Source organism: Argopecten irradians, chromosome 3 (assembly GCF_041381155.1).
Source record: "Argopecten irradians isolate NY chromosome 3, Ai_NY, whole genome shotgun sequence".
NCBI lineage: Eukaryota > Metazoa > Mollusca > Bivalvia > Pectinida > Pectinidae > Argopecten > Argopecten irradians.
In genome coordinates, this window is record NC_091136.1 from 1,581,592 (window position 1) to 1,591,781 (window position 10,190).

The window sequence follows — 10,190 nt, forward strand, 5'->3', positions numbered from 1 at the left end:
TGGGGGAGTACCAGGAAATTCCGTTGTTACGCTCTGTTGGTGCCACAGTCCACACGTGGGTAAGCATCACATATGAGAACCGCTTTGTATAACATTTGACCCAAGGTATGTTTGTCAACTGATAGATATTGACAGACGACTCGAATGCATTGTCATCTTATTTTCTTCGTTTTTATAAATGAGTCTCTTTAAATATTAATAGAATCCTAATTTAAAAAAAATTAATACTTAAAAAACTATTATAAGAGATGGCTCATATGAAAACAGTTAGGGAGTTAACCATGAAAAGTCAATTACTTGGGAATAAGCAAGTATTAACGAACAAACAGTTTTGCACGAGACCATACAGTGCACTCTACACAGGTAAGAACGAAATGTGGAATGATTTTTCAGGATCTAACCAAACATGCAATTTTAAGTTGTGACCTTATTAGCAATTAAAGAGATAAATTATTGATGAATATAGCCAATAATCATGATTTAACTTTTATCCCGTGTATACATTCATTACCTGATGATGAAATAATAATATATAAATTCTTTAGAAGCGAATTAGAATTTAGATTACGGCAGAAAGATTTAGAAGATTTTAGAATTGTCTGTATTATAAATATTTACAATATGTTCTCTTTCTACAATAACTAATCTATTAGATTGTGATTGTATATTACTAACAAAGTTATTTATTCATCAAGTATTTGAATGTCATTAAACTAATTCTTATTCAATGTAACATAAAAAAGATGTCAATACAACCACTTGTTCAATAACGATTGCAAAATGTTTTGCAAAATATATTTTTCATCATAATTTGATTTTGCATATTATGTCTTTATTTATATAAATATTATAATAAAATGATATTGTAATCTTCAGTTTGGAGGAAATATTAAGAGGCAACTGAGGGGTATTTTTATTAGTAAAACTTCGCTCTAATGTAGGTTCGAGCCCGGCTGGCGGCATACTACTCTCCCCCTGTTGTGTTTATATGGTACATGTTAACTTTATCTTTAAGATTTACTAATATGTTTATGAAACAGGGTAAAGGATTTATAATAAATTTAACCTCAAATGCCGTTGAAAACTTATCTTAAAGCACGCTTTGCACACCGACCCGTTGAAATGGGCACAGTTGAAAACTGACTCCATAAGAAATCGTTTTTCATTTCGTAACCCAACGCCACATACATGTCCCCAATGACTCACCCCAGTCGTTTCGATCTATCGATCTAACTTTGGAAAAAAACGAATGGCACATTTCAAGGCCATTATTTTCATAGGCCAAGATTTTTTATTTTTTTTTTTATTTTACATTTTTATGTGTTTTTTTCTCTCTCTCTCTCTCTCTCTCGATATTATGTAGAAAATAAGTGCAGAAATTAGCAAAGAGTCATCGAACCAAGGCCTTACTTATTTTGGTTTGGTTTATTTTGTTTTACGTCCTATCAATAGTCAGGGTCATTTAATGACGTGGTACGTATAAGAGGTGGAGGAAAGCCACATTACAATAACATTATTGATAATAGAATTAATGATGTATATAGACAATATAAGTACAATATAAGTAATACAACACGATTTGTGCTTTATTAACATGTAGTAGATAATTTTTGTTTACAAATCTATTTAATAAAGCTTATTGACACTGAACGTTAAAGATGATTAACAAAAATAAAACTTTCTTCACACAATTTAAATATTGAAAATGGAAGAAAACAAAATATTTCATGATAGAATAGATTGTACACATGTTTTGATTTAAATGAACTTGAGGATGAATATCATTTTCAACTACAATGTCTATATTATGAAGATTTATGCCAAAAGTGTATTAGGATGTACGCTTCAGACAAGTCAAAATTTTCTTGTAGTAAACTTTTTTTCTCATATAGATTTTTGGAAATTTGAGTTCATACCATTGAAGAAAATGGACTAAAAACATATGTCAGTGTGCTCGTTTTTGAGCTGTTTTCACTCAAAGATGCTAATCATGCCATCATTTACAAATAATAAATCTCTTTATAGTGAATCAGATATAGAATTACTAAGTAGTGATAGGAGAGTAAGAAGAAAACTGAAATTATTACATAAGAAGAAAACTCCTGATACTCCTAATTTTCTTACGAATCTATTACTAGAAACTAGTACCACAGTTGGTGAAAATAATCAATATGCTCTAAGAAAAAATAGCGACTTTTGTATTCCAAACTATCGTCTCTCCTAGGCCTTCACTCTCAGGTCTTTCTTACCTTCTACGTTAAGAAACTGGAATAGTTTAAATAATGCTATTTAGTCATTACCCATTTCCTCTTTTAAGACTGCTTTTTCCCAACAAATCGTCTCTCATCGACTAATTTGTTTTAGCTATGATGACAGTAAGCTAATTTTTTTTCACACCAGATTGAGGCACAGATGTAGTATTCTAAATGACGATCTTTTCCGTTCAACTATAGTTGAAAATTCGTCGTTGTATAAACTGTGCAAATCATTGTGAAAATGATTACCATTATTTCTTAGAATGTTCAAATTATTTAGCTGCCCGTACAAAGTTAATTAGCGAAATTAATGAGCAAAATTTGGAAATTACACCTAAATTTGTTGCTTCTTGGCGATGGAAATTTGGCTTTAAAGGTAAACTGTAAATTTTTTGAACATGTGTAATCGTATTTCAGGTCAGTGGAAGATTATGGACATACGTATAAGCTTTAAACATACAAAAGATTTTACTACAGAATTATTATTACATTTAATTAAAGCAATATTATTTGCATTGTTTAATCTGTATTAGATATTAAAATAGGTATAGGTGAAATGTTGGTCTTTCTAAATCAGGCAGAAATTAGGGGGTCGGTTTGCTGACTTTTTTGCCTCACTTAAATATTTGTTATTTTTCAAGATTTCAGAGTAAAAAATAAAAGTGCTCAATTTATCATTAAATGTAAAAATAAAGTGACAAAGGATATCATTTCACACATTAAGGCTTAATATCTTAATTATAATGAGCATAGTAAAGATTTACAGCAAAGAAAATCACTCGATACAGCGCAGGCACAGTGATGCAGGCGCAATGAAGATTTACGTAAACTTATTTAAGCAAAAATTACGGAAGCTTGGAGCGGACAAGAGATAAATAAAATTATTGTGTTCGAACGCGATATTATTGCGTGGGAACGAAATATCATTATCACTGTGCTAGTTCTTGGTAAGACTAAAACATTACCATATCTGAAAGAGTACGACGATTGTTTAAAACGTATGAAATTTTGAAGGTAGCAAGGACCATGCCCATGTAAGATTTTTAAAGTTTCTAAAGCTACTGTGCTTAACCTTTTTATAAGTAGAGTGGTTGTGCCACTCTTTTCGAAAAGTTCTTTATATTTAGAGTTAAAATCTTGATATATAAATTTAAGTCCCCAGGATTCGGTTTCACTATAAGGGGCCTAAGTCAAGGACTAACAGCCACGTACCACAGGTATCTGAGAATTAGTTACAGATTATATAATCATGGACCCACCAAAGTGCCCTAAGACCATTTTTAGACGATTTAGAGCTCTAGATAAAAAACGATAAAAATCATACTCTACATGGTACTATATACGAGAAGGATGGCAAGATTTTAGACTCAAATATCTAACCCGCCTACCTTTAGCGGCTATAAAAACACATTTCTAGTACATCGTCATAAAACGGTTACTACCGTTGGAAAAAGCGATAATTTTCCTTTCGAAATCATCCTACACATCTATACAAAGTGCCGTCATTAAGACGATATAAACCCCATTATGACAAACACCTTGAACGGCAGCTACTTAAAATTCACGGTGGCCGTCCCGGATAAAATATGCATGAGCTAGGCTATGGCTGCAATCTCATTTATTGGCTATATAAAGGCTCTCTTCTCGTAAGTTTTGATAATTTAACGTTTCAGCACCAAACTTACTGAAAAGCCTGATGTATATATCGAAGTAAAAGGGATAGTTCACAGAAGAGGTTTTTGTACTGCTGAGATGGTTCTGACATCGCTTCTTATTTTAAACATTTGATAAGACATATATCTTTCTCTAATTTTCACCAATTATTTCCTACAGTTGTGTATGTTTTGAATAGTAACGGCGAAATCTATTTATAGATGTACAAGTTTTCCCCTTTTTCGATGTGTCTCTGCTGCGTAGCTGACGCCACAGATAAACTACGATGCGTCCCGAGAAGAGAGCCTTTATGTAGCCAGCCAATGAGATTCCTTCTCGCATATGGTACCATGTAGAATATGATTTTTATGGGTTTTTTTTATCTAGAGCTTTAAAACGTCTAAAAATGGTCTTAGGGCACTCTGATGGGGCCATAATTATATAATATGTAACTAATTATCAGATCCCTGTGTCAAGTACATATAGCAAGAACGCTTGAATCAGACGGATGATCCGTGTGTTGCAAGTAATATTAAAACGAATTACAGAAACAGACTGTCCAGATTAGGACGTTACTTCCTGATAAATCATTGTCACACAGCGGTTGCATCCGTTCATATTTCAGTGTAGAACAAGCATTCGCGGTTAAAATATTCTGAATTACAATTTTCTAGTAATTAATCAGGCATTTTTAAAGAAATCTGGTTCCTTTTCCAGGTGCAACAAATACACTGTATATCTATAACACAATAATAATCAGACAATGCGTATGCTAATAGACGAAACACAGAACATACAAAAATGAGGAATGTAGAATGACAGTAAATACTAAAAGCGGAATGAAAACGGAACATAGAAAATTACAGAAGAATATGAGATAAAGTTAATTATTTTCTTTGTCTTTTTTTTCTGAGCTTATCAATATCTTCATAAAATCCTTTTTATTTGTTGGGAACAAAAGTATAATCAAAACTGTTCGTCTGTCCTAGACCTGGCTACATGTACAAATGTACCTTGCACTAACACAAGCTCACAAATTATAAAATGGCTTCCAACAAAACGTTTTAAATTGCTAAGCAATATCATCATATCATTTCCATATTCTTTCCAGTCAAAGGATTGAGCTTCCGCGTAGCCCACTTAGATTTTTTGGAAGCTACTACTTGTATTGCTTAGCAATTCCGAGTGTTGGAAATGATACCACGATCCGCATATGTGACAAAATAAGGGGACTGCTATTGCTTGTTTAAATAAAAATAAAAAGCAGAGATAGTGATGATTCGAACACGGGACCTTTAGCACTTGGCGCTAGCGCTCCAACCATCTGAGCTACACTGACGCATATTGCTACAACTTGTTCTGACATTGATTCATATGCATTTTAGCGGATATTGAATTAAACACGTTTTTCTCAAACCCTTTTTTGAAAACAGGATTAATTGTATTTCAATACTCTGAATAGAATGAGCCATGCTATAAGTTGGTCCGCCGATGAACTATATGAACAAAAATTGATTTTAGTTTTTGGTTTAATTTTAAAACTAAAGAGTCCCGTTTAAACTTAGAATTATATATAGCCATATTTGAACCTGCTGCATTTATCAGTAATATAGTATTCATGGTGTCTGTTCACTTAATATCACCTGTGCTCATCAAACATTGTCTAATAACAGCATGTCTAATTTAAACTTTTTGTCATTAACTCGTCAGTCAGTATCCATACGAATTTCTACATTTTGATCTTTGTCTCAGAGTTATATATATAGAGGACAATCTAGGAAAAGGAAACAGCCAAGGTCATGTAAGGACGTGCCAGGTTTGTTGGTTGAGGAAAGCCGGAGTACCCGGAGAAAAACCACCGACCAGCGGTCAGTACCTGGCAACTGCCCAACATGGGATTCGAACCCGCTTCTCAGAGGTGGAGGGCTTGTGGTAATATGTCGGGACATCTTAACCACTCGGCCACCGCGGCCCCATCACGAGTTAAAAATAAACGTTTTGATATGTAATATTCTAGTTTTATCAATGTGCATGTTCTACAGAATACACGACTCGAATTCTGTTGCGTTATTTGACGTAAAAATATTTGTAAAACAGTGAATTTTGGGGAAAACAAGTTTTGCATCATAACGTATCGTTAACGTTACAAAGGGAATAATTGGAATTTTGCTTAATAAAACGAAATCGAACGATCCAGGCTTATAAACAAAGAGAACATCATTTTTAAAAGGACAAAATATAAAGCAAAACATAATAATCTTGATTCGATTTTCCGGTGAAATTTCTGAAATTGTGTACATTTAAAACAGTATTTGTCTTATACCACCATATCACACAACTCATCCTAAATATAACGATGTCGTCGATTGCCAGCTAATTGAAAAAGACCAAGAGTGATATACCTGGCCAATCTAGGTTGTCATTCGAAATAAAGCTCCCAAAAGAGTACCCATTCCACGCCCTTATGACATTTTCTATATTTAAATCGACCTCTCTCTTAACAGTATTACCACTCTGAATTCTGACCAGTGTTCGGTGATATATAACGATTCATTTAAACCACATCTAGTAAACTAGACAATATTCTTTGATGGTGTTATCACGATATATGTTGTTTAAAACTAGAGTGTCCCGGTAAACCAGATACAATTTATATATGTAATTGATTAAATTATGTATTTCAAAACAACACAGCTTTATATCCCCAATATAACGATGCCGTCATTTGCCAAAATATTCGTTTTCCGCCTAGTACGACCTACGCCGCGTACAACTAATGCTCGAGCTAAAAAATACACTATAGGTAAAATGTCACATGACGTATTTTATATCTTAAATCAAAAAAAAAAAAAAAAAAATTCGTGGCCTATTTAATTGTTTGCATAATAAACGCCAAACTCAGAAACATTAACTACTTAAACAGTACATTAATTAGATTTATATTTCGGTTTGAAATTAAAGTATTATATGAATTACTAATCCATACTGATTATTTCCCTACCAAGGCGGACGTGACACATTGTCTATAATTTGCATGTTATTGGTTATTATAAGGATATTTTGATGTGGATATTTTTATCAAACATATGTCTATCATTATATTTATTTGATATCATAATAATAATAATAATAATAGATTGAACGATCCAGGCTTATAAACATAGAGAACATCATTTTTAAATGGACAAAATATAAAACAAAACATTATAATCTTGATTTTATTTTCCGGTGAAATTTCTGAAATTGTGTACATTTAAAAGAGTATTTGTCTTACACCACCATATCACACAACTCATCCTAAATATAACAATGTCGTCGATTGCCAGCTAATAGCCTCTATTCGCGCGAGTCAACTTCCGGTTTCCAAAACGAGGCTGAGAGTGCTTCCTTGACAATCATGGACGCGACAGAAAGCGAGCGGAAACTGAAAACTAATTTTCATTGTTGCGTTCCGCATTGCAACGGAGACAGTAGAAGACACCCCAGCCTATCATTTCATCGTCTTCCAAAGCATAAGGATGCCAAGAGGGAGTGGGTTGTGAAAATCAGGCGTGATGAGGGCCCTGATTTCCGGGTTAGTATTAATCTGTACAGTACTGGCAGACGACTCGCTATCGCATATGCATTTATATGGTTACTCACGAATTTTCAAAATTGAAGTCATATTCAGATAAAAGATGCTACCATGCATAATTTCACAAAATATTTCTTGAAAATTCGTGTGCAGTCGTACAAATACACAGGCGATGGCGAGAATTACAATATACAATGTAACTGTACAATAACAATGAAAGCATCAGAGCACGACGGGACCCTTTCCATAATTACGTCGTCCGTCAACAATCGACTTCTTCTCCATAACCGCTGGTCGGATTTCAACAAAATTTGACTGGTAGCATCCTTATGGGGTACTAACTGAAAATTGTACCAATGATGGGGCTGACCCCCGGGGGGCCTGAGGGGCGGGATCAAAAGGGGTCAATTTGGCTATTTCCATATAAACGACTTCTTCTCTGAAACCAAGCATGGGATAGCACCCATAATGCAATGGTAGCATCCTTATAGGGTGGGGATTCAAAATTGTACAAATGATGGGGCTGACCCTCGGGGGGGGGGGGGGGGGGGCTGAGGGACGGGGTCAAAAGGGGTCAATTTGGCTATTTTCATATAAACGACTTCTTCTCTGAAACCAAGCATGGGATAGCACCCATAATGCAATGGTAGCATCCTTATAGGGTTGGGATTCAAAATTGTACAAATGATGAGGCTGACCTCCCGGGGCCTAAGGGGCGGGGTCGAAAGGGACAAATTTGGATATTTCCATATAAACGACTTCTTCTCTGAAACTAAGCATGGTATAACACCCATAATGCAATGGTAGCATCCGTATAGGGTGGGGATACAAAATTGTGTAAATGATAGGGCTGACCCCCCCCGAGGGCTTGAGGGGTGGGGTCAAAAGGGGTCAATTTGGCTTTTTCCACATAAATGACTTCTTCTCTGCAACTAAGCGTGGTATAGCACCCATAATGCAATGGTTGCATCCTTATAGAGTGGTGATTCCAAAATGTGCAAATGATGGGGCTGGGCTCCTAGGGGCCTGAGGGGCGAGGTCAAAAGGGGCCAATTTTGCTATTTCTATATAAACGACTTATTCTCTGAAACTAAGCATGGTATAGCACCCATAATACAATGGTAGCATCCTTATAGTGTGGGGATTCAAAATTGTGCAAATGATAGGGCTGACCTCCCGGGGGCCTGAGGGGCGGGGTCAAAAGGGGTCAATTTGGCTATTTCCATATAAATGACTTCTTCTCTGCAACTAAGCATGGTATAGCACCCATAATGCAATGGTAGCATCCTTATAAGGTGGGGATTCCAAATAGTGCAAATGATAGGGCTGACCCCCGGGGGCCTGAGGGGCGGGGTCAAAAGTGGTCAATTTCCATATAAATGACTTTTTCTCTGCAACTTAACATGGGATTACGCTCATAATGCAATGGTTACATCCTTATAGGGTTTGGATTCAAAATTTTGCAAATGATGGGGCTGACCCCCCGGGGGCCTGAAGGGTGGGGTCAAAAGGGTTAATTTAGCTATTTCCATATAAACGACTTCTTCTCTGCAACTAAGAATGGAAGAGCACTTATAATGCAATGGTAGCGTCCTTATACGGTTGGGATTTAAAATCATGCAAATGATAGGGCTGACCCCCGGGGCCTTAGACGGCAATAGATGCGAGGTCAAAAAGGTCTCAATTAGGCTACTACTTTCTTATAAATTACTTTGTCTCTGAACTTATGTATTGGATAGCATATTTGTATGGTATCAATAGCATCATTGTATGGTTGTGATTCAAAATTAAACTTTGGGAGTCAATTTTGTTTATTTTTCTAATTGTCAGAGTCTTGAGATAATTACTAACAAAAGACAAGGTGAGCGATACAGGCCCTCTGGGCCTCTTGTTTATATATATAATTAATTAGATGATCCACATTTTATAGATGTAAAGCACACCTGTAACTCGTAAGCCAAAGATCTAGATCCACTATATAGACTAACATATACATACGTGTATAGTGATTGTATATTACCGGCATGATAAACACCTACAAATCATACATTAATGTACATGTATATGTGATCATGAAAAATAGCCTGTGTAGGTAATTGAAATACATAATAGGAATGTAGACAGAGATGAACTCACTCCACAAATTTTAGAGGTATACCACCGTCGTGCACGTATGAATCCTGAGGTTCAATTTCAACAGATTTTATTTCATAAAAAGTATGGAGAGGGATCAAACTACAGGCTAAGCCTAAACAGGTTCTCTCTCAGAAGCTTCGGTTATTGCCCGTCATAAGTTTCACAATGTTGAGATCTAATATTAATAGATTAGCAGATGAGAGTCAAATCACCCAGAGGATAATCAACTGTTTACCTTTTTACAGTCAGCTTAACCATGAATTTATAAACTGCCATTTGCCCCATATTTCATTATCAATGAACAATTTAAAAATTATAAGGTCTATGAGGATCAAGATATCTTTTCTCAGAGAGCATGTTCAGCTGTATAAACATAGTTATATTATGTTTTAACATGTGATTTGATACTATTGTCTTATACATGTGAAATATATTAAATGCCGTAATTTTTCCTTGTAGGTTACAGATTCAACTGTTGTGTGCTCAAGGCTTTTCAAAACACAGAAGATATTGTGAAAAGTTTGACTGATAATTGAATTTAAATCATGTGATAATACATTTAACTTATATTT